Source organism: Panthera pardus, unplaced genomic scaffold (assembly GCF_024362965.1).
Source record: "Panthera pardus isolate Hobbes unplaced genomic scaffold, ASM2436296v1 HiC_scaffold_7, whole genome shotgun sequence".
Classification (NCBI taxonomy): domain Eukaryota; kingdom Metazoa; phylum Chordata; class Mammalia; order Carnivora; family Felidae; genus Panthera; species Panthera pardus.
In genome coordinates this window covers 77,491,353-77,517,145 of record NW_026527002.1, presented here as the reverse complement: position 1 = coordinate 77,517,145, position 25,793 = coordinate 77,491,353, and positions in this window count along the sequence as shown.

Sequence of the window (25,793 nt, the reverse complement as noted above, 5' to 3'; positions counted from 1 at the left end):
TTTCTCCTCTGCTTGTGCTCTCTCTCTCTCTAAAATAAACATTTATAGCATACCTACTGTATGTTAGGTTTACACGCATAAGTCTGCATGAAAATGATGCACTATTTTTGTTAGAGATACAAATAGTGGTGACACTTAGCACTTCCTTTATGTGCTGCATTCATATACACTAATAGTCTCGTAATTGCCCTATGAAGTAGGCACTACTATTACTGCCATTTTGCAGATGGGAAGTCTGAGGCATAGAGAGGCAAGATGACTTCCCCAGTGACCTGCAGGCAGTGGCAGGTGGAGGTTTCACACCCCCGTGGTCTCCACTGAAATCTGGGCTTATGCCCTACAGGACACAGCCTGTCCTAAGAATACTGTGGATGCCCTAAACATGCACAGACGTGAGGACTTGGGAAGAGTGGGTTTCTCGCAGTTAGGAAATACCTAAGTCCCGATTGTTGACTAGAAATGATGAAAACAAGTATGACTTGGGACCCTGGGGGCAGCGGGGAACCCAGTGCGGGGAGCATAGGGGTTCTGAGCCAGCCAGGGAACGCAAGGTCGCGGTGTAGGGGCACACAGAGCACTAAGCGTGGGTCGTTGGCAGATGAGGCCAGGGAGTGCAGCAGGGCCAGAATACAAAGGCTTAACTGGCATGCTGTTTGGGGACTTTTCCTGAAAACGTTAGACAATCAGGGAATGGTTTTAAATGAAGAAGAGAGAGGACTGGTTTTGGTTTTTCTCAGTTGGAGTAGGGAGTCCACCTGAAGGCTGCGAAACGTGTTATCATTCAATACTAGACCTCCAGGTGAACATGGTAAACACAGGCACTTTGGTGAGGGGCTGTGGGGGTGGAGAGGGGGTGCACCTGGGAAGAAGTTGAGCAATGGTCTGGATTTCTTTTTTTTTTTTTTTTTTTTTTTTTTTTTTTTTTTTACGTTTTATTTATTTTTGAGACAGGGAGAGACAGAGCATGAACAGGGAGGGTCAGAGAGAGGGAGACACAGAATCCGAAACAGGCTCCAGGCTCTGAGCTGTCAGCACAGAGCCTGACGCGGGGCTCAAACTCATGGACCGCGAGATCATGACCTGAGCTGAAGTCGGCCACTTAACCGACTGAGCCACCCAGGCGCCCCTGGATTTCTATTTTTTCAAATTTTTTAAAATCTTCATTTTTCAGAGAGAGAGAGCATGAGTGGGAAGGGGCAGAGAGAGAGAGAGAGAGAGAGAGGGAGACAGAGTATCTGAAGCAGGCTCTGTGTGGGCAGCGGAGGGCCCGACGCGGGGCTTGAACCCACGAACTGTGAGATCATGACCTGAGCCCAAGTCGGACGCTTAACCCACTGAGCCACCCAGGCACCCCATGTTCTGTGGATTTCAGACATGGAATGGTTAGTAGTAGACAAGTTTTCCATTTTGATTCGTTTGGGAAAATATTGGTCAGAGAGGAAACTAGATGGGTGTGAGGAGGCAGCTTTGGCGATTCAGGAGAACAATGCTTAGACGAATTGGCGAGTCTAGGGGCCCAGGGACGTAGATTCAACAAGAAAGAAATAGAATGGGTAAGGTATGTATCTGCTTGCATGTGGAGGTTGACTCCCAGTCCTGCTCGCTGACTGCCAGCTTGTGAGAAGCCAGGTGGATGGTGAGCTCATTTGGATGAGCTCTCTGTGGGCAGGAAGACAGGTTGCGATGGAGGTGGGGTAAATGTGGTGTGTTGTAGAACCACGTGGAGGCAGGGCTTTTCTGTGGGATGGTGGGTGCCCCTGGATTCCCAAGCCATGTGCGTTGCAGGGTGAGCAAGATTTGTAAGTCATGGGAAACCATCCAGCCCCATCAGCAGGTCACGATCAATGCTTTGAGAGCTGAGTGGAAAGGCTGGTACTTTTGGGGAGAGAGTAGGTAGGTTACGGAATGGTGGTGGGTCAATAAATACAATGAGAGGAAGTTTCTTTTCCCTTTCTGTTCTCTTGGAGCTGCAGTGGCCATGGGGGCTGGGGGCCCCAAATACGTGAGCATGAGATACAGTTTGCAGGTGTGGACGGTAGCTGAGGCTAACAGACAGAGCAAGATGAGCAGGGGAGGGGGACGGTGAGCCACAGTGGCGCTGCCTCACCACCCAAAGACCCTCATGGAGAACAGAGTCCCGGGAATAAACGACGGTGCAATGGGTCCCAGGATTCCCGTGGGGACGGGGGTCAATGCGGTAAAGGGCGCTCACCTTGGTAACTTCGATGGTCTCCTGGCAGACCGTGGTGTGAGGCCCTGGCTACTGGGTGAGGGGAGGGAGAGTGGGAGTCTTGCCTCATACACGGGGAGCAGGCAATCACAGTGGACCCCTGCTCAGGCGAGCATAAGAAGCTGTGTGAACTGGTGCACAAGGGGCCAATGGTTTCTCTGAACTGATTGGAAACAGTGGCATTTTTGCAGTTCAGAGTCATTGTGAGCGTCACCCTCTGCGCCATCATTTTCATTAGCGCTGTTCATGAAAAATGCACAATGCACCCGGCCCGGTCCCCTCATGTTTCAGAGTTCTTTCTGGAGAAACACGAATGTGAGGGCAGCAAGACAGGGGTGCTTTGACGCTCGCTGTTGAGATTTTGGAAGAGCAAAATCCTCAGATTGAAGAATGTCTTCCAAAATTAGAATTGGCATAAGCTGTAGAAAACCCACACTATGAAGGTAACTGTAATCAAGCTGCTGTTTAAGCAATGGTATTTTACGTGTGTGTGTGTGTGTGTGTGTGAGAGAGAGAGAGAGAGAGAGAGAGAGAGAGAGAGAGAAGAGGGCATATATGAAGAAGATAAGGATTCTCATAGATTTGTGAGAAATGGGGAAAAGCCAAAGGGGGCAAAATGGTCACTGTGGCTTCAGCACCATCCAGGGGGGCTTGCCACTCCACCAAGAAACCTGGACAGTTTCCCGGCTCCGTGAAGATAACTCTTGAAACGAGCAAACTCACCCTGTTTGCTCTGAACCCATGCTCCTCGCCCAGCAACCTTGAGAAGAATAAGAATGTAGCTTCTTGTGTAGACTATTTGACAGGGGAGGATGCACCGATCAGCCCGCATGAGCATTCCGGTGGGCCAGCTGCCATTCTTATCGTTCAGTTTAACCGTTGCATTGGCACCTGATTTCTCCATCTGCCCTGCAGGAGTTCGATCACTGTGAGTCAGTCCCCGTGAGACCGGTCCCCTCCGCGTGTTCTTAAAATTGAGATTCCGTACCCACAGAACCAAAGGGAAAACTAGAGAATCAGCAGGATCTAGGTGACGTGGTTTTGAAGGAGAGGCTTCTCGGGAGACATTTGTAAATGTCTGTGAACATTCTGGGTTGTCACAATGGTGAAGGGGTGGGTGTGCAACCGACATCCAGTGGAGGGAGGCCAGGAATGATGCTAAACATCCTGCAGTGCCCAGGGAAGTCTCCCCCTCCCCAACCCCCACCAGAGAATCATCCGGTCTGAAATGTCAGTAGCCTCAGGTGGACAAATTCTTAACTAGAGCAATGCCTTGTTTGGGGCATGGTATGAGCCACACTGGGCCATTTTTCTCTGAACTCACTTTGAAACTTTTATAAAAGTAAGAGGTCTTCCATATTCCCATTCATCAGTTTATTTTATTCTCACTAGAATTTTGTGTCTGGAGAAACCCTGCTGGCTCCGTGTCCCAGATGTATCCACTATGGAAGAGATATCATGGTATTTACTTGTTAACACTTCCATAAATTAAAATCGTGTCATGGATTAGAACCCAATTTTTAGCTTCCCTAATCTGGTTTTGTGGTGTTTGTTTGTTTGTTTGTTTGTTTGTTGTTGTCCTCCAGCCTGGGACCTTCAGACAGCAACCCTTGACATTTTGCTCCAGAGTTACATCTAAATGAGCTCTCTGGTTTTGGTGCCTCTACCTGATTAAACAGATTCTTATTTGTAAAATGTGTCAAATGTTTACTGTCAACCCCATACATTGCAAAGAACAACAACAGCAAAAGGAAACAATCCACTTTATGCCTGAGAATCTACTGCAGTTTATGTGCTCTGAAGTCCCATTTGCATATAATTTGGTACGTCTCTTGTTGCGCAAAAACGTTAGTCTCCTACATCAGCAAGGATACAGCTGAGAAATCAGAGCCATCTGCCGCAAAATTCCTTTATTTTCTTTGTTTTACCTCTGATTTATTTAATGTGATAGAGGCAATGGTGCCATTCGGGTGGAGGATGAGGGAACACCACTGGAAATGTCAGATATATAAATCAGGGCGAAGGGTAGAATGTTCTTCTCTCATGTGAATTGCAGACAGCTTATCAGCCTGCGGGTCTGGGGTCCGCAGGTGGGATGCCTAGTCTCGGCCATGATTCTTCCCGAAAGTTGACCATTCATCGAGCTGAGCTTTTGGAATCAGTTCTACAACTAACAGTTGCCAGAGTCTACCAGATTTATCTAACTATAGAGCATCAGAGATGGGATTGTCTTTAAGGATTGTCTGATACAGGGAAGCCCCTGTGCACAAGATCCAAATTATTTTTGGCATGAGCGAATGAACGGGCACCTAGTAGAAGACATGTGAAACCAATGCCTGGATACAGGAAGGAATTATGATCCTAAAGCAATGCTCTGAGGGGGAAAAAGAAGGAAGAGTCACATCAGAGATATGGCCTCAGAGCTTGTATGAAGATGTCCCGGGCTATGGTGAGGTAGGAGAAGAAGAGCCCAGAGGGTCGAGGTCTAGTTAGGGAGAGTTTAGTGTGATAAATGTAAAAGATGTAGGAAGGGTGTAAAGAGACAAATATTTCAGAGTACCGGAAACTAGGAAAGTTGAGATGGGCTCAGACCTTGAATAATAGTGCATATTTACCCGTATGAGTCCTAGGTCTGAAGACAGGGGAGGCTTTCAGAATAGTAGTTCCAAAGATCTATAATGAGCCAAACAAGTAGGAAAATCTGCCATTTAACTATTACGAGTATGCTTCAATTCCTTGACAGAGGCGATAAGAACACATATTTCGGTTAGTTTTTCTTTTTATAGTTTGTGTCTTTTGGGGAGATAATAATGAGGGAGACTTCTCACCTCCATATGATTTTAGTAATGGCATGTAAATGCAGGCATTGGCGGGCATTTAGGAGGGCACTTGTGATGAGCACTGGGTGTTGTATGTAAGTGATGAGTCACTAAATTCTACTCTTGAAACCAATACTACAGTACAGGTTGGGGTGCCTGGGTGGCTCAGTGGGTTGAGCGTCTGACTTCAGCTCAGGTCATGATCTCATGGTTCATGAGTTCCAGCTCCACCACGGGCTCTGTGGTGACAGCTCAGAGCCTGGAACCTGCTTCATGTTCTGTGTCTCCCTTTCTCTCTGCCCCTTCCCCACTCATGCTCTTCCTCTCTCTCTCTCTCAAATATAAATAAACATTAGAAAAAAATACTACACTTCAGGTCAACTGACTTGAATTTAATTAAAATCCTGGAAAGAAAAAAGAAAAGGAGAGGTTTGATTTTTTTTTAATTTAATGTTTATTTATTTTTCAGAGAGAGGGAGAGAGAGAGGCAGAGAGAGAGGGAGGCACAGAATCCGAAGCAGGCTTCAGGCTCTGAGCTGTCAGCACAGAGCCTGACTCAGGGCTCAAACTCACGAGCCATGAGATCACGACCTGAGCCAAAGTCAGACGCTTAACCGACTGGACCCCGCCCCCCCCCCCCCCCCCCCCCCGAGATTTGATTTATAACAGAAGTATTGGATGTTATCAGAAAAAATTGCAGTTAGACCCAGGTCTTCTGTGTGGCACACTGTTCCTATTAATGTCTCTAACCTCGTCGCCAGACTTGGTCCACACAGGTCTACCTGCCACGCCCTTCCCACACTTTGTCCTATCGAATCTCTCCTGCCTGATTTGGGGGATTAAATATCAATATAATCTTTCTTGATAAAAAGTTAGGTGTCTGATTATAGTGCAGGTCACATTGTGCTTGACAAAACCTCAGCGTCTCATTCCTGGAAAATACAATACCCCTCCTGATTTATTTCACTTTTATAGTTCAGTGTATTTTTATTTTATTTTATTTTATTTTATTTTATTTTATTTTATTTTATTTATTTTATTTTATTTTATTTTATTTTATTTTATTTTTTTAATATATGAAATTTATTGTCAAATTGGTTTCCATACAACACCCAGTGCTCATCCCAACAGGTGCCCTCCTCAATACCCATCACCCACCCTCCCCTCCCTCCCACCCCCCATCAACCCTCAGTTTGTTCTCAGTTTCAGTGTATTTTTAGATGACCTCGTCCTGGTAACTCCCTTGATAGTCATTCAAGTTCAGTGGGACAGAGTTTATTAAATTCATTTTACCAACAGGCAAGTGAGGTCACGGCACGATTCGGTGGCTTGTATGGGATTTCTCGAATGTAATTTCTGCTTGGAAAGGCAACAAAGTGGAGACCAGGGGTCCTCATCTGCAGCCTGGAGTGTGAACCAGAATCACCTGGACAGTTTGTTGTCACTCAGGTGTCTGCTTCTCCCCTTCAGAGCTTCTGAATTGGGAAGTCTGAGTTTGGGACTGAGAATTAGCTTTTGTAATAATTTCTCCGGTGGCACTGAGGCAGTAGCCTTTTACACACATTGGGAACAGTACTGGTCCACCCTGTAATTGCCAGAAGTAGACCGCCCACGTTGAAAGCCAAGCATGACTAGTTATAGCTATGACTCTGCAAAATTTCTTAAGGAATCTTGGCCTCAATTTGCTCATCTGTAAAATTGAGAAGATAATCTGGTTGCTATAGAGATAAGTGAGGCTCTTTATAGAATGCTAAGAACAGTGACTGGCCCCTAGTAAGCACTCTATGTGTTTTTTTATTAAATACAAAACCACTAAAATGTTCTAATAAATATAAAGCATACATTATTCTTGTCACCAAATATACTGTGCCCATGGGTCCAAGTGACCCCAGGCAATGTGGTGGCATAGCCACCATGTCTTTACATGACCTTACTTTATCCTTTTCTTTATAAGGATACTCACCACTGGATTTAGATCTTACCCTAATACAGCGTAATCTCATCTGGAGAACCTTAATTAGGTCATCAAAGATCTTTATTCCATATCAGGTCACATTCTGAGTTTCTGTGGGTTGTTTGGGGTACCACAAGTCAATGCTCTAGCACGTTCCAAATACGGAAAGAATATACCAAAAGTTGAAAGCAAAAACAACCGAAAATCCAACCAAGCAGTTCCTTTGGTTTGTCTGAATATGTCTGGGGACCAGGAACCCAGGGTTTCAGTTGGGATTCAGGGGCAGGATTGAACTGTTTATGAAGGGTTTCAGGAGAGTATGTCTGGGCCACAGTCCGAGGTTATGTACAAGGATTCAAGTGCAAAGAGTTGATTGAGCATGTGACCCTACAAAATACCTACACGTGAGTCAGAAGTAAGGCAGAGATATAAAAGAAGTGACTGAGGGTGAGTTATTGGACTTCTGCCCTTGTGTGTGGCTGGAACTTAACTCCAATGGGTGAAATTTGGATCCATGGTACAGGACATGTCTCAAGGGTAGCCCTGCTCAAGGTGAGAGAGATGGGTTATTTATACACCACCTCCTATCATCCTACTGGATTAGACCTGTTGGTTGAGAAGGCAGTGCATTAATTCTATGGCACCATTGGCTTGTCCCCCATGTGAACAAACTAGGTTCTGATAACTCGAGAAATCCCTTAGGCAAACAGATGCAGATGTTGTCAGTCAATCAGAAGTTGGGGTCGTGGTGCAATGAAGTGGTAACGACGAGAGCATATGGGTAGGCCACCAGTGGCACCTGCCGTACGGCTCTATGATACATTCACAATAGCAATTTGTTATCATTTTTATGTGTTGTTAAGAAAGTACAAGAGATAAGGGTGGGCAGGAAATATTAGGAAGAAAATATATTTGCAGATTGCATTCAACTTGGTAGGAGCTCAGTAAATGTTTGTTTTTATCCTTCCATTGTTCCCCTTTGCAATTTACATTATAATTATTTCCATACATGCCAGTTTTTCCCACTGGCTGATTCCTGAGGAATTCCTGGGGGATGATATGTGGAAGTCCTCAGAGCATGTCCATCATATAGCAGATGCCCCATGTACTTAGTGTCTTTCCTTCCACCCTTTCTTCCTGCTGAAAGCAAAATGACATGTGAAAATGGGTGCCAAAGAAGCCCAAGGAACTAAGACTATGGCGATGGTAATCAAATGGCTTTCTTGTTAAATGGTTGTTATTCAAGCCCATGGGCATCTTCTTGGGAGGCTCTGGATACAGCTTAATTTCTATTTGAGACGGTCCTAGATGAAGGCTCCCAGAGTGAAGTCCAGCCAGCAGCTGCCTCATTAGCATATCCAGCACCACATGCAAATGTCTATAGTCTCAGTGTGTTGAACTCCAAAGGGGATTTCTGTTACTCGGAAGAACTGTATCGAGGGCGACAATCTTTTTAGTGTCATTAGGGTAAATGAGGTGGTAATGGAAGTGGAGATTATAGCAACTTCAGTAATTTATTTCACACTCCCCCATCAGGGTAGCTTTTACAAACAGCCAGTGTCCTTAATTGAAATGTAAATGAATGGTAAATTATGAAATATGTATTATGAAAAGTAAAACCTGGCCCAAATAAAAGATCCCAAATGAAAGCTTTTATGAAATTGAGACACTGAGTCTGAAATGTTAATTGCTTGGCAGGGAGCAGCTCACACCACCAGGGCACTGGGTGGGATGAAGGGAGGAAGGTCATTTCCCCCCACAGTCCCTGGGATTGTCTCCTCAGAGGGAGTGGCCTCTGCAGACTGAGCCCCGCCCACTTACCCTCCAGGAGATGGAAGTCAAAGAAAGGAAAAGCAGGGAGAGTTCAGTAGGAGCAGTGTGTTGGAGAAGCTGGTGAGGACACAGTAGAGGCTACCAGGACAAAGTGTCCTGTTTTTAAAATCAGTCCTTTGGATGAACTGAAATAATTCAAAAGTACGCAGAGAACAGGAGCCAGCAGCATACTTGAAAATACTACTGACTCATGTTGTTCCCTGCTTGGTAGAAAAAAGTCACCTTTGCCAGACTTGAGATAGAGAAGAAAGCACGATATTTAAAAGACGAGATACGGGACAGTTACCCTCAGTCCATCCCAATCCTCTGCACCCGAGGGTCCACATAAGGGCCAGGGCCCGGTTGGGTTCCGTGTTGCCTAAGGAGTTGCCACCTTCTCTTTGGAATCCGTGATTGACAACTCTATCATTAGGGACAGCAGTAGGCTTTGGAGAGGCAATAGATTCGTTTCTTATTGCTGCTATAAGGGATGAGTACAGACTCAGTGGCTGAAAACAACAGAAATATACTATCCTAAACTTCTGGAGGCCATTTACCCCAAGTCAGGCTGAGAGGGCTAAAGTCAAGTTGTTGGCAAGACTGGTTCCTCTGGAGGCTCTCGGGGAGAATCTGTATCCTCACCTTGGTCACCTCCACATGGCTCCCTGCTGTGTGGGCCACTTCTGAGAATCCAACCTGCTTCCATCGTCAGATCTCCAGCCCTCTGACTCCAGCTCTCCTGCTTTTCTCTTGTAAGGACCCTTCTGACTACCTCCTGGCCACCAGGGTAATCCAGGCTAGTCTCCCAGGATCTCAGGATCCTTAACTTAATCACATCTGCAAAGTTCCTTTTGCCATATAAAGTACATATCTACAGTTTTCACGGTGAGGGCATGACCATCACTGGGTACCTTTATTCAGCCCAACACAGGACACTATTTAAATATTATTCTTCGGTGGGACTAATTCTGGGGAGATACTGAAGCATCTGTGTTTGTCTCATCAGTTAGCCAAGGCTGAGTAAAGGGAAAGGGAATCAACTTAGGCAAATGTGTAGCCGTTCCTGACTTCTCTACCTTGGGGGGCTTGCAGAGTGACCCTGGACGAGGAGCAGATCCTGAAGTTTTTGCTTGTCTGAGTCGCTATATCAGACATCTGCAAGTGTTCTTGAGAATAGACACTAATAAATACAAAGTTGAGTCAGAATGGCCCCTACCTTCAAGAAGTTCCATGTCAGGTGAAGTTAGAGATTGAATAAATGCCTTCAGGGCTGACAAGAGAAAGTTCTATGGAGAGGAATTTGGGGCCAGTAAAAGGCGGACAATCTGTGCCTTCAGGTGGGGGCCGGTGGGGACACAGGGAAGGACTCACAGAGAAATGGGCATTTCATCTTCATGGAAATGTAACCAGTTTCCAGTCAGCAATGAATGGAACGAATGTCAAAAACTCCAGACTGTCTACTTCACAAATGTCTTTGCAAACATTTCTAAAGGTACACGTTGGTTTCGGTCTCAGTTGTACATCCTGTCTGAGTAAGAAGCTGTTTGATATTCATTAGACAGTGTCCAAGAAGTGATCATGTTCTAAGTCTGGGGGTAGTTTATTTTTCATCCCACAGGGGTAGCACAGAGATGCCCACTCCTGCTTCACATCTCTCTGTTGCTAACTGCGGAAAGGGATGCACACGTCTTGCAGAAAGGGATATGGTACATTCTGGTCAACACGTTTTGAGGCCCCATCACTTGCTTTCTCTTGAAGTTGTTGCCGGCAGACAGGATTCTCTGGGATACAAAAAAATATGATAAGTTGGGAACCATATGACTTTCGTCAGAGTGTGGATTTTGTTACTTACTGACCATGTGATACAGTATAAATCGCCCGTGTGTGTGTGTGTGTGTGTGTGTGTGTGTGTGTGTGTGATTTCCCAGTTGTGAAATGGAATTATTTTGAGGAGAACATAATACTGTGAGTGGAAACACTGATTTTCACAGACAGTAAACCGCAAGGCACTCAGCTAATGTTGGTTTATTGTTGTGGTGTTTGTTCTAGTAAATGTGTGCTTCTGGGAACAAAGGAAAACGCATACAGTGGTGGCAGTGAGGGACACTGGAGGCTGCAAGACTCTGCCAGGACTGTGGTGTGGCCTTCTCACCAGCGAGCCTGGAGACTTCCGCTCCTGTGGAGGTGGAGGCAGGGCAGAGCACCAGAAGCCAAAATCAAATGGCGTTTCTAGAGCCTGTGGGCCTTTCCGGCACTGGAGAGTCCTAGGAAAGAGAATTGTTCTTGAGGGAATGGATTGTGGTTATTGTGTGTGTCTGTGCATGTGTGTGTGTGTGTGTGTGTGGAGGGTGAAGGTACAAGTGGGTTAGGCAGTAAGCCCTTATTCCCACAAAACATGGGAAGACCTTAGGACCTCTGGGCTGGGGCTAGTTTTTAGCATGTGCTGACCTGCTCTGGCCACCAGACCATTGACTGTTGGTCAAGTACGTCAAGAATCTTAAAGAGAATCCTCTGAAACTGGACAAAGGTGGGGATAGGTCAGAAACCAAGTGGGCTGCCCAACCCTGGAAGTTGGGCATTGCAGACAGGCGCGGGTGAAGGTGCCCATTCTCCACTCCTGTCCATCCCATCAGTCTGGGGCCATGGCCACAGGAAAGGAACCATTTGGAGAGGATGTCAGGCACCTTTCTGGCTGAGGTGCACTGTCAGGGATCAGCTCTCCCCAGCAGTGAGCCACAAATGTCCATCCTATTCTGCTTCGGTGCAGAAGTCATAGCTGGCATCTAGTCGGGCCTCAAGAATTCTTCCCTACACCTCCGGCATTTTTAGCACAGTCAATTTCCAATCTCGGGTAATCTGCAGATCAGAGATCCTTGGCATTCCTTGACCCGGTGAGAAACCTAGCCTCCGGTGTGACCAGGCTAGTATTTTGTCATTTCCCGAAGTCCTCTTTGATGTGCTTTACCTTGGATATTGTCATGCGTATTATTTATTTTCTGTCACTAAACCTTTACGGTCGCCACACCTAGTCAGCAACCCAGGGCCCCTGACCATCTACAGTGTGCCGGGTACTGTGCTCAATGCTGGGACTGTAGAGACGAAGAAATGGTCCCTTTCATTCATTCATTTCTGTGCTATGGATGATGTACAGTACATCCAGCAAGAGAAGAGAGTGATTCCTTCACAGTAAGGACACTGACACAGTCACAGATTTTCATTTGTTGTAGCTCAGTGCTTTTTCCTCCCAGTGAATTTCTAGTATCTATCACCTATTTCTCCAACAGTTAATCCACGATGCAGAGTTTCCTTAAGAAGCTGAAAGGAAATAGGCCTGCATCAGATTGACTTGGGGATGCCCCACCCTCCAGCCCCCTGTCTTACTGAGTTTCCAAGCCATGGATGGAGGAAGGCAGCCGTCAATGTCAGGACAGACTCGCTTACTGGCCTCAGTCCATGCTGAAGAAATACCTCTTTCTTTATCCAACAGGTTACCTGATGGTCCAAAGAAGATCTCCAGCTAGAAAGAAAGGAGAGTGGATCTTGTGTCTGCTTCTCTAGCTAAAGACCTGGAAAGACTGTCTTACCTAAGTCACCTGCCATTTCTGGACTGTGCAGGACAGTGATATCAGCTTCTGAGTTCCATCTTTTTGGAGGTGAGAATTTAAGGTATCTTCCTGCAGTTGGGTTCTTACAAGTGACTCTGAGTCCACACAATTACCAACTAGTCCAACAGCTTTGGTCAAGTCAGTTACATGGCATGACCACAATCAGGATTCTTTTAAAAGACAAGTTGGATCACTTGTTTGAATTTCCCAACAGAAACAGGCTGTTGAGGCTATCTGAACCATGCAGATGAGAAAGAGGAAAACACCTTTCTTGGGTAACTGTTAAGTGGGATTGCAAATGATTCCACCAGTTACATTTTTTGAGGTGTTTTTCCTTGCTTGGGTTGGCTGCAAGACTTCCTTTTTCATTTTCACCTCATTGAGCTTTTCTGTTCCCCACCCGTACCCCAGGTCTCAGTATATGTCTTTTGCTTTGTCTTTCATTTTGGTGGATCATAAAAGGGAGGTACTCATGACGTGCTAGATAAATCTCAGGGAAAAAAAATCGAGGAAAATTAATAAACTATTAAGTGTCTTAGAAGCATTATGGTAATTGCTCATTGTTCCTGTTTGTATGGCCTCCTCCCACCTGGAGTTTCAGACAATTGGACCCAACTCATTCCCATGGCATAAATGGAGCTTTATGTTCTGCTTTGTGATTTGCTTTATATGCAGCTCTTTCCTACATACAACCATCCATCTAGTCATGCTGATTCTTCCACACTAGGTCTGGATGGTCCATAAACACTTGGCCTGGGAAATTTCTGCTCATTGTTTGGAATACTAATAAAAGCCCCAGTAGAAGCCGCTTAAAAATATATTGTGTTTATTAAGATTTAAATCACACACCATAAAATTCAACACTTTGAAGTGTACAATTCAATGGGTTTTAGTATAGTTACAGAGGTGTGCAACGATCACCACTATTTAACTCTGGAATATTTTTATCACTCCTTATTCATTAGCAGGCACTCCCATTCTCTCTCCTCCTAACCTTTGGCAATTACTAATCCGCTGTGTATCTCTATGTATTTTCCTATTCTGTACATTTCCTAGAAACGGAATCATACAAATGTGTTTTTTTGTGTCTGACTTTTTTCACATGACAAAATGTTTCATTCATGCTGTAGCATGCCTCCACACCTCATTCATATTTATGGCTAAATAATATTCCATTATATGGATATACCATATTTGTTATTGATTTTATTAATTGATGGATATTTGGGTTTCCAATTTTTTACTCTTATGAGTATTATTGCTATGAATGTTCATGTATATGAAAAGATACATCTACATATGTTTTAAATTATTTTGCATATCTAGAAGCAGAATTTCTGGGTCATATGATAATTTTGTATTAACTTTTTGAGGAATAGAGGTCTTTGTGAATGGCCACTTGGGGCAAGCAAGGCTTATAAATCAGGTTGATAAAAATGTCTGTGGAGGCTTCAGTTTGAGGTTCTAGAATCTCAATACAACCCATCAATAAGAGAATTTGTCTCTGGTTCTCTTTTGTTGCCATTATCCTCGGCCATATGGATAAGATTCTTTGTGTGTGTTCATAGCAATTAGGACAGCAAATCCAGTGGAATAACTGCTGGTGTCTTTTCCAAAGATAAAACAGAGCAATGTTCCCCATTGTTAGGTCATCAAACCCTTGGAGTTTTTAGAAGTTTCCTCATGGATCCCTGAGTCCTACATAAAGATTTTTAATGTTTTATTTTAATTGATAATCTTAAAAATCTTCTGGACCATCAAGATAACCACTTTTATCCAAGGACTACCTTGTGATTACAGAATCCAATGTGTTTAGGAGAATGATGTAGCACAGGAGAATTGCCTTAACTGCCATTGGATAATGAGATTGCCTACATAGACAGTTCAGTGCTGTTATGACATAATGCATGAGTACAGGTTTGGAAAACGGCGGGGAAACTCCTTTGCCCCGCAGAATATAGGCAGCACAGACTCAAAATAGCTTCTGCCCCAAACATCTAGACTAGAGTCACACAGTATAGAGTAGTTTTGCTTCAATAAATCATCATCTGTCCCATTGCTTTTGTGTTGTTTCTTTGAGTTGTATTAGTTTATACCTTTGTTTATATATAATTAGCAAGTTTGCTTTGGCTGTAGGGCTGCGAAATAGCTTTGTACAAGTATAAAGAATTTGCTTAAATATTTTTTTGAAAACAACTAACATTTAAAAATCATGCAGGAGGCCTTTAAAAAAGTCTAATTTATTAAATTTGAGAAATAATTATGAAGATTGTTACTGACCTATAATATCTGTTTCTATTAAAACTCATAAGTTAAGGAAAAAAGAAGTTGGGATTGTTATTTTCATATTCATCAATTTTTATGGGGGAATAAACTCCCAAGGTCTGGAAAATTATCCTTTATCTATTGAATACATCAGGGATTTCCCATGTGTGTCCTGAAGGGGCCTGGTAGGTCCTATAAGTGATGAAGTTAGGTGGATATATTTCTTTGGTATTAAAAAAACCCCTCAACAGTGTTAAGTTGATGGTATTAAAAAAAACCCTCAACAGTGTTAAGTTGATGGTAAATGTACCTGCTGTCCACTTTCGGCGGTACAGAGACAGTGAAGGGTACAAGGTGCCGTGGTGAGCAGGGCATATATAGCCCATCAAAAGGAGGAAGCTACTAGCAAACATTTTCAATGGGAATGTTGGTTCAGTGTTCCCAGATCTTAGGCAATGTTTTAAATGCAAGCTAGACAAATTGAGATTCTTTTCTGTAAGGTATATATTTTTAAATTTTATTTAAATTTTAGTTAGCTAACATCCAGTGCAATATTGGTTTCATGAGTAGAATTCAGTGATTCATCACTTACATACAACACCCAGTGCTCATCACGAGTGCCCTCCTTAATGCCCGTCACCGGTCTAGCCCATTCCCCACCCACCTCCCTCCATCAACCCTCAGTTTGTTCTCTATTGTAAAGAATCTCTTGTGGTTTCCCTCTCTTCTCTTTGCCCCACCCTTTCCATATGTTCATCTGCTTTGTTTCTTAAATTCCACAAAGGAGCGCGACATACGGTATTTGTCTTTCTCTGATTGACTTGTTTCTCTTAGCATAATACACTCTAGCTCCATCCATGTTGTTGCAAATGGCAAGATTTCTTTTTCTGACGGCTGAGTAATATTCCATTGTGTATATATACCACATCTTCTTTATCCATTCATCAGTCTATGGACATTTGGGCTCTCTCCATTGTTTGGCCATTGTTGATAATGCTTTTATAAATACTGGGGTGTGTGTACCCCTTCAAATCTGTATTTTTGTAACGTCTGTATAAATACCTAATAGTTCAATTGCTGAATCATAGGGCGGTCCTATTTTTACTTTTTTGAGGAACCTCCATACTGTTCTCCAGAGTGGCTGCACCAGTGTGCATTCCCAATAGTGCAAGAGGGTTCCCTTTTCTCTGTATCCTCACCAACACCTATTTCTTACGTTGTTAATTTTAGTCATTCTGGGGCGCTTGGGTGGTTCAGTTGGTTAAGTGTCTGACTTCAGCCATGATCTCATGGCCCGTGAGTTCCAGCCCAACATCGGGCTCTGTACTGACAGCTCAGAGCCTGGAGCCTGCTTCGGATTCTGTCTCCGTGTCTCTCTGCCCTTCCCCTGCTCACGCTCTGTCTCTCTGTCTCTGTCTCTCTCAAAAATTAATAAAAGTTAAAAAATTAATGTTAGCCATTCTGACAGGTGTGAGGTGGTATCTCATTGTAGTTTTGATTTGTATTTCCCTGATGATGAGTGATTCCACCAAACTCTTAAAGAACTCTTAATAACTATTCTCAAACTGTTCCAAAAAATAGAAATGGAAGGAAAACTTCCAAAGTCATTCTATGAAGCCATCAGTATCTTGATTCTAAAACCAGACAAAAACCCACTAACAAGGAGAATTACAGGCCACTATCCCTGATGAACATGGATGCACAAATTCTCAACCAGACCCTAGCAAATTGAATCCAATAGTACATTAGAAGAATTATTCACCATGATCAAGTGGGATTTATTCTCGGGCTGCAGGGCTGGTTCAATATTCACAAATCAATCAACCTGATACACCACATTAATAAAAGAAAGGATAAGAACCATATGATCCTGTCAATAGATACAGAAAAAGCATCTGACAAAATACAGCAACTGTTCTTGATAAAAACCTTCAACAAAGTGGGGATAGATGGAACATACCTCAACATCATAAAGGCCATATATGAAAGACCCACAGCTAATATCATGTTCAATGGGGAAAAAACTGAGAGCTTTCCCCTAGAGTCAGGAACAAGACAAGGATGTCCACTCTCGTGGTTACTATTTAACATAGCGCTGGAAGTCTTAGCTTCAGCAATTGGACAACAAAAAAGAAATACATGTGTTTATTTGTCAAGCATTTTGGTTTAAGAAGATATGTATTTTTAACATTGCGGGTCCTGTGCAGAAGAGATTCACCTGGGGCTGCAACCTCCAAGTAAATGTTCATCTTCTCACGAAATTTGGGCTGTCCACAACATCACCATTTGAATGTACCAAAACCGATCTGTTAAAAAACAAAAGTGACAGAGGGAGTCAGAGGTGCAAATCGGCCCTCAGATTGCCTTCCTGAATTCCCTCAGACTAGGGCAGATGTTTTCTGTAAATTATCTGTTCTACCTTTGGTACCTGTTAATACCACGTGTTGGAGTTCAAGTTTCTTTACGTGGGGCTGAATGGTACTTCGATTGTATGATTTTTTTAAATTAGTAAATGTGACAGTGTGTTCAAAGGGCTCAGTCCAATGCATACCATTGCATGCCATATTGCAGAGGCCCAGTCTATCCGTTACCTATTCCAAAAGTTAGTAGCTTTAAACGACAACTGTTTTCTTTGCACGTGACTGTGTGGGTCCGCAATTTGGGCTGGAATCTGCTGGATGATTCTTCTGCTCGTTATCCTGAGATCACTTCTGTGGATTCAGTCTCCTGTATCGTTCTAAATGGCCACATTTTTGATGCTGGGTATTCACTGACCTTTCTCAGATAATTAAGTGGACCAGCCCAAACTAAGTGATTGAATTAAGGAAGCAAGAATGTTTGAGTGGAGTCTGGAAGGCTTATGCTTAGGGAGTCCTGTTATGCCACTTCTCCCACTTTGGCCAACAGACCTTTTTTATATTGTCTGGAGAAGCCAAGGGCAGTGTTCCCCAGGAGGTGATGCTGGAATTAACGGGTGTAGATGAAGAAGAAATTAAAAATGATTTACCTGTGTTGAGCACTCAATATGAGACACAATGACTCTGCGATTTGTGTGGATCATCTCAGTTCATTCTCAGAATAATCCTAGAAAGAAGGTATTAATTATCCTTTTTTTCTAATGTAAGAGATCAAGAAACTGAGGCGCAAAGACTCCCAAAGTCACATGACCTGTAAATGAAAAAGCTAAGGTTTGATCCCAAGTAATCTGACTGGAGTCATCCCTTAATCATTTTATAATGATTCAGCGGATGGTTGGGGAGATGGCAGAAGGTCACATGTGCCAGTAAGTGGGGAAAGCCTTTGCAGACTGTTGGATGTTAAGAGGCAAGGCAAGGAGAGGGGGCACTTAAGGGAGTTGGAGGTAACAGGAAATGGATGGAGAGAGGTTTGGAACACGGATAGATCCTGGTTAGAACTGGAAATACTATACACACCACTCGGAGGGCTTTGGTTTTCATCAAAAGTTTCTTTAAGCAGAGAAAGGGGAAGGGTTCATGCTTGGCCACAGGAATAGGGGATTTTCCAGGGTCTGGATGTTTGCTGTTTGGTCTCGTGCTCTGGATACTGTGGTTACAGCATCTTTGGCATCAGAGGTCGACTGCACTAGATGATGTTACATAATCCTCTGGTCTTGTTTCTTTGCCTTTCAGTGCTGAGTTCCATGCTGATCAAATCAGATTACTTAACGTGCTGTTCTGTAGCAGTAAAAATCTTCTGACTGAAAGACTATTCATGCCTTGGTTGCTTTATCCCATTCACAAATAGTTTGTTTTTGAGTACGTTTTTCAAAGAAGGAATTGAACATTTGGAAACTTTAACATTTAGAAAATGTCATGGGTCATGAGTCGCAAATAGTATTTAAACAGCTGTTAGGAATCTGAACACATTTCTTTCTCAGGTTAAAAAGGATAAGTGAAGAAACAACCCCAAAACTAGGGATGACGGAGGAGGCAGGGGCCCAGCCAAGACCTGAAATATTTTAAGCATTTGTGAGTCAACAGAAGAATAGCCTCTTTAAGGGAAAGCACTCAATTTCCCAGGGAGAGGAAACAACACACAAGTATCCACCAAGGGTTCATTAGTGCCAGGCTGTCCTACTTTGCAAATACTGAATGCTGACGTAATTGTAAATACATTCACAGTCACGCTTTTTTTGGACCAGCAGCCTGATTGCTGGAATGCCCCCCTTCTGGAATTTCCAAGCTATGGGAGCCCTGCTTCAGTTTCTGTCTGGTTTCCTACCATGTGGCTAAATTCAAAGAAGACTGTGTAAAGCATTAGAGGAAGTTCTGTACCCAGTAGTGCTAAAAGTTGGCACTGTACGATGATGCGGGTCCAGGTCAGAACAACTATTCTGGACAAACTTTAGATGTTATACAAAATCCTCCTTCGAGTAAGAAAGTCATGAACCAACAATCGTCCCTGGCAACGGAGGGACAGAGGACGGAGGGAGAAAGAGACAGCATCGGCTAAGCCAGGGGGTTATTTAGCAACCCAGCAGACAAGCTGTGTCACCAGGGACGCCTCAGGCTTTGGAGCTAGCAGAGGTCTAGAAAATAAAGCTCTGTCCAGCGTGCCACCTGGATGTGTGATTTGGACATGTTGTCAAGATTATACTCCGTGGTTGGAGAAGATTCGGCCCCACCTGCCAAGCTCAGGTAGGAGGCCTAGCCAAGTGTTGAATAATAAGTCGAGGGAGGGTGAGGCTGGGCGGTTGAGTAATGGGAACGGATGGCATCTGCAAGGCAGAGTCAGTGCTGGAGGAGGGGGAAGGGAACACGTGTGCCAGCTGGGTGAAACCATATTCGTAGGGGGAAGGGGACACGTGTGGAGCTGAAAGAAAGCACATTCATAGGGGGAAGGGGACACGTGTGGAGCTGGGAGAAACCACATTCATAGGGGGAAGGGGACACGTGTGCCAGTGAGACAAAACCATATTTGTGGGCTCAGACCACCATAAGAGCTTCAGCTCCAAACATTTTCCGGCCATTGTCTCTTTCAGTAATTTTTCCCATATCTTCACTATTTTCCCCTGTATCGTGCCATGTGCGTTAGACATATATTGAACAACCCCACAGCTCTCCTGGTGTTTTTACTTGTCTTTCATATTTTCTATCTTATATATCTCTATAGCTCCCTGTTATGTATATAGATATATCTATATATAGTCTATGAGACATTTATAGGTATATTAATATAGATCTTTCTCATTTATGCTGTATATATACAATATTATATGTACTAATACTATAATAACATACTAATAACATAGGATAATACTAAATATACTAATATATATGCAGTACTATCATACTATATATATAATACTTTCTCATGCTGTTATATACAACATTGTACTAATACTATAATAACATACTATAACATATTATAGGATAATACTATATACTAATATACTAATATATACTAATAATACTATATATATGCAATACTATCATACTATATATATAATACTTCATCTTGCTATTATATACAATATTATAGGTGCTAATACTATAATTACTAATAACATAAGTTACTACTATATATATAATATGTATGCAATACTATAATACTATGTATATACTATATATAGACTATATGTATATATTATATATAGTCTATTATGTATAATAAATATATAGAAAATATATACAATAAAAATATATATGTATATGGTATTTGTGTATATTTTATGGTCTATTATATAATAAATATAGCACTATGTATATATCTTATGGTCTATTATATATATATATTTTTTAAATGACCGTTTTTTTAAATAAATTTTTTAACGTTTATTGTTTTTGAGAGGAGAGAGACAGAGGGAATGTGAGTGGGGGAGGGGCAGAGACAGAAGGAGACACAGAATGTGAAGCAGGCTCCAGGCTCTGAGCTGTTAGCACTGAGCCCAATGTGGGGCCCAAAGTCATGAGCCACAAGATCATGACCTGAAGTTGGACACTTAACTGACTGAGCCACCCAGGTGCCCCTGTATATACTGAAAATATATGAATAATATATTCATATATATAAATAATAATATATTCATATATAGACTATACATTATATACATATATAATGTGTTCTATTATATTTATATATTATATAAAAATATAAACATATATAAACATATATATATATATATTTATATATATATAAAGTATTTGGAGGATTTTTCCAATTTTAAATTCCAATTCACTGATTCTCTCTTGAACTAAGTCTAATATGGTATTTGCTCTTACTACATATATTATTTTGCTGCCTTATTTCAGTGGCTTTACCTTTATTTTTTTTTAAGTTTATTTTATTTATTTTGAGAGAGACAGAGAGAGGGCAGTGAAGGGGCAGAGAGAGAGAGAGAGAGAGAGAGAGAGAGAGAGAGAGAAATCCCAAGCAGGCTCCTCACTGTCAGCGCAGAGCCTGATGCGGGGCTCTAACTCACGAACCAGCATAAGATCATGACCTGAACCACAATCGAGAGTCAGGCACTTAACCCACTGAGCCACCCTGGCTTTATCTTTCAATTCCAGCATTTTCATTTGGTTTTATTTACTTACTTACATTTATGCCATGTTTGAACTTTACTTAACACCGTTTTCTTTGCAAAATTGCTCATCCCTTCTATTTCCGAATTCTAGGTGTACTTACCTTCAGGTCCTCTTATTTTGCTTCATAAGTTCTCCCGGCGGCATCTGACTTGCTTCTGTGTGCGCTTTCATGGCGGTTCCTGTGCGTTGACCCTTTGTCCTTGGCGGCCTGAGTGGCGGGTGTTTTCTCTGCCTCCAGTGACTCTGCAGTTTCCCAGCATCTTCTGCTGCCTTACTTAGTCCTGCGTTTCACAGCAGAGGGTTTGTGTCTTCGGTGCGCCCTGCCGGCTTCTGTTCTGTGCTGGCACGATTCAAACGAAGTTCTTGTTTATAGGGCTGCTTCTCTTTCCTCCCTAAGACACAAAAAAGTGGCATTTGAGCTATCGGGTGAAGTTAACTCAGGTCCAGTTCTGTAACGGGAACCTGGTCCAAGAGCCTCAGTGCAGGCAGGGTTGACCCGGCTTTCTTTGCCACTTGGGTCGAATTTGGCTTCTTTTCTTTCATGGCCTCTTAAGGCTTTATTGCACAGTTGTTTCCAGTTTCTTCCGTGGGATTGCAGGGCCTCACTGGCCACCTCCACCAGCACTCGCCCCCTGCCCCCCGCCCCCGGGGTTACTCCCTACTGCTCATCTACACCGATTTCCTTCTGGCTGTGAGAAGGGCTCCGTGTCTTTGATTCATTAGGGAGAAAACAATGGCACAATTTTGCACTGACACGTGGAGACGCGGGTTAGGAATTCTGTCTGTCTTCTTTGACCAGAAGTCTTCACTCTGCTTTTATGGCTCCACGGGGAGATCTCTCACCTCCACCAGACCTCTCCAGCTTGGCCTTCCCTCTGGGTTTCAAGGTGAATTACAGCAACTTTTCTACTCCCCAGCTTTGTGGCCGGGTGCCAGTTACTTTCTCTCTGAGATCCTCTGCGCTTTTGGAGACCAGGGACCGATAATACTTTGCGTTGGTGTCAGGATTTGGAAAAATAAAAGTGTGTGCAGTGCTGATTAATATTAAGTGTTGAGTAGATGATGTTTATAATCATGATATAAATGTGTGCTGTGAGCCTGAAAGAGTTAAATGAGACCCATTGTTCATGGCTGTGGATAAACGATAAGAAGATTCTATAAGGTAGGAAAGAGCTTTGCAAGCTGGAAAGTCCCACTCCCATTTGGGGGAAGCTTTTATGGATTGAAATGTGTCCCCAAAAGATATATTGAAGTCGTAACTCCCAGCACCTCAGATTGCAACCTTATTTGGGAACGGGGTCTACACAGGGATAATTAAGTCAAATGAGGTCACGAGGGTGGACCCTAATCCAACATGACTGGTATCCTTATGAGAAGGGGAACTTTGGACACAGAGACAGACATACACAGAGGGAGGACGACACGCAGACACATGGGGAGAATGACAGTGGAGTCAGGACTGGGTGACACATCCACAAGCCAAGAAACACCTGAGGCACTAGAAGTGAGGACAGAGATGGGGCCAGATCCTTCCCTGGTGCCTTAGGGGGAGCCCAGCTCTGCCAGCAGACTTCCAGAACTGTGAAATAGAAATGTCTGTTGTTCCAAGTCACCCTGCCGGTGCCACTTTGTTAGGGCGGTCATAGGAAATGAACACAGGAGGTTATGACGATAGTTGTCCTTGTTGGAACTGGATAGCCCCTGCCATTTTGCCACATTCCCATATGCCACACACTCCAGTCATGACCCACTCCCAGGATGCTTGCTCGGGCTCCTTTCTGTGGTCCTCAAATGCCCTCCCCCTCCCCCAATCTTGTAGACTTGGAGGGATGTTCCCCATTGATTCCAGAATGTTCTTCCTGGACTAATCCCTTCCCACAGGGGAAGTTAGGTGCTTTGGTCCCCACTCTGTTTCTTAGCTCTGGCCACACCACACTCTGGATTTTGACATTTGTCGTCCCTCTGACGCGCTGTACTGTGAGCTCATAGAAGGCAGAGCTGTCTCATCGATCTGTTTTCCCTCATGGATGAGTAAGGAGGAAGTAAAGGTTTCTTGGATTTAAATTAATGTTACAACCTATATCCCCAGAGTGTGCCAAACGAAAGCTTGCCTGTCTCAGAATGCAAGCACAGAATAATCTATCTGTGTGTTAAATGCCATAGCTCACCTGGAACCAGAGAAAAAGACAAATTTTGGAACACTTTTTATTGGGAGGAGATAAGTATTTGGACTGTAGCCTGATATGTAGGGCAGGCATCCAGACAGTATTCGCTGGTGCCTCGCTGTTAAAATATGGGGTAAAATATGTATATTGCTTTGGAAATAATCACTGTCTCCAGACCCTCCAAGTGACCCCTATTCCATGGTCCTATGCTGGGCCTCCCTGACTCCTCTCAGGACCATCATCCAAGGATGAACCCAGCCCAGGGGAGGGCCTTCTGCTGGCCTAATGCCTCTGTGGTTTTGTTTGGTCTCATGCTTAAGCAATGATGACCTATGTTGAACAGAAGTCCTGTCTTTATGTCTCCTAGTTTGGTTTCCTTGATAACCTCAAGGAGTATCGCTCTCTAGGAGGGGGCTGGCTGTCATTTTCTGCGACCGTGTAGCCCACTGGATGGTTGGATGTGACCTGCATTGGCTGCTGGTTTATCACAGGCCAGGCTCTCTTTGCTCAGAGGCGGAAGCCCATTTGATTGTGACCTGTCCCACGTCAGGTTCTCACTGACCTCCCCAGACCTGACAGGTGCCCTTTGCCTTTGAGCAGGATGTCTCCCCTGACAGACGGACAGACAGACGGAGGCAGCTGTTTGTGTAAGAGAGCTTTATCAACCTTGCCCTTGGATCAGTAGTTGCCATCGGTCTGATCTCAGCTGCGTTCTCTCTCTCTCTCCACCTTTGCTCACGTCCCAAAGCCTCGCCTTTCAGACACAGGCCTGGAGCCCAGAGCACCCGTTTCAGCGGAGGGGGACCTGTTGGAAAAGTGAGCGCCAGCCTTCAGCAGCTGTGATCACCACTAATTAGGCTCGTGCTTTGTTCTCACTTCTCGAAACAGAAAAGTCAATAAAGGTTCTGTGGCACCTTTAATAGAGATTAAATGACTACAAACAGCCTTTACCTGATTTGGAGGCTGAGACTGTTGTGGGTGTCCGTTGCACAGGCAGCTCCACGGGGCCGCACGCTCACGGTTTAGGTGTGATGGTTTTAGGTGTCCCTCTTCCCCGGAATCCTCTCTTCTGACGGGATCGCCCATGCATTGGACATTCTCCTCCATGCACTGTCATGCCTGTGCTCAGCCGCGTCCCCGTGTCATGCGGTTTGTCCCCACCTCGCGGGCCCGAATGCGCTGTCCCCTCTGCCCGGATTGCTCTTCAGTTTGCTCACTGTGCTCGCTCACTTTCTGCTCAAGGTTACCACGTTGGAAAAGTCTTTCTTCGTTATAGATCCTTCTCCCCAGTGCGCACCACTGTGCGTCCCCCTGATGGGGAAGCAGTTTGCTTCCTGTGCGCCTCCCCAGCTTCACACTCACTGATGCCCCCCCCCCCCCACACACACACTCGGAAGATGCCAGATCTTAGGGGGTTCTCAGAAATGTTTAGTAAACGAATGGTGCTGCACCTCCCAGGAGGTGCCTCTTGCAAACATAGAAAGGGAGCTAACATGGTCAGGGGTGAGAAGAGGGTCAGCAGAGGAGAAGCTGGAGTCTGACGCCAGGATTTCTAGGGGTTGGTGAGGGGAGAGCCATCACCACCAAGACTGAGTGTTTTCCCCATCAGGGGTCTCCAGCTGAAAGACCATAAATAACAGGGAGAGGGGCTACTCTGAGTCACCCACAGTGGTCCACAGCGAGAGAGAGAGTGAGAGTGAGTGTGAGAGAGAAAGCCATGGTAAGACGTGCCAGACCCAGGCAGTGAGAAGTCAGCTGATGGTGATGCCAGTCTGGTAAGCAATGCCCCACTCTCCTTGGTTCTTCTCCTGGCCTCCGCTCCCGCCCGCAGAGGGATTTGGCAACAGTAGGAGGGGTGCCCAGGTGGCTCAGTTGGTTAAGCATCCCACTCTTGGTTTCCGCTCAGGGCATGATCTCACGGTTGATAGGTTCGAGCCCCACATTGGGCTTTGCGACTTTGGTGTGGAACCTGCTTAGGAGTCTCCCTCTCCCTCTCCCTCTCTGCTCCTCCCCTGTACTCTTAAAAAAAAAAAGAAAGAAAGAAACTGGGAGGAGGTGATGGTAAGCACTAGGGAAAGAGAATTCCAACTGTGCCCTCAATCCTAGAGGGCACAGCGTCCCTGGCACAGAACCTCCCTGGGGGAGGGAAGCCACCAGTCCTGCATATTTAATTATCTAGCTACACTGTTCATAAACTCTCCACTTTGCCTTTTTTTTTTTTTTTGTGCCCCATGGTGGTTTCTTTCCCCTGTAACCATATGGTTTTGACTAATGTTTCCTGTGTGCCCTCCTAAAAAATTTGTGGCTGTGTTAAAAGTGCTTGACATAATCTTTTCCATATTACAACCCCAGATGCCAGGAATGATGATTTACTCCTAGACATTAGAACTATGAA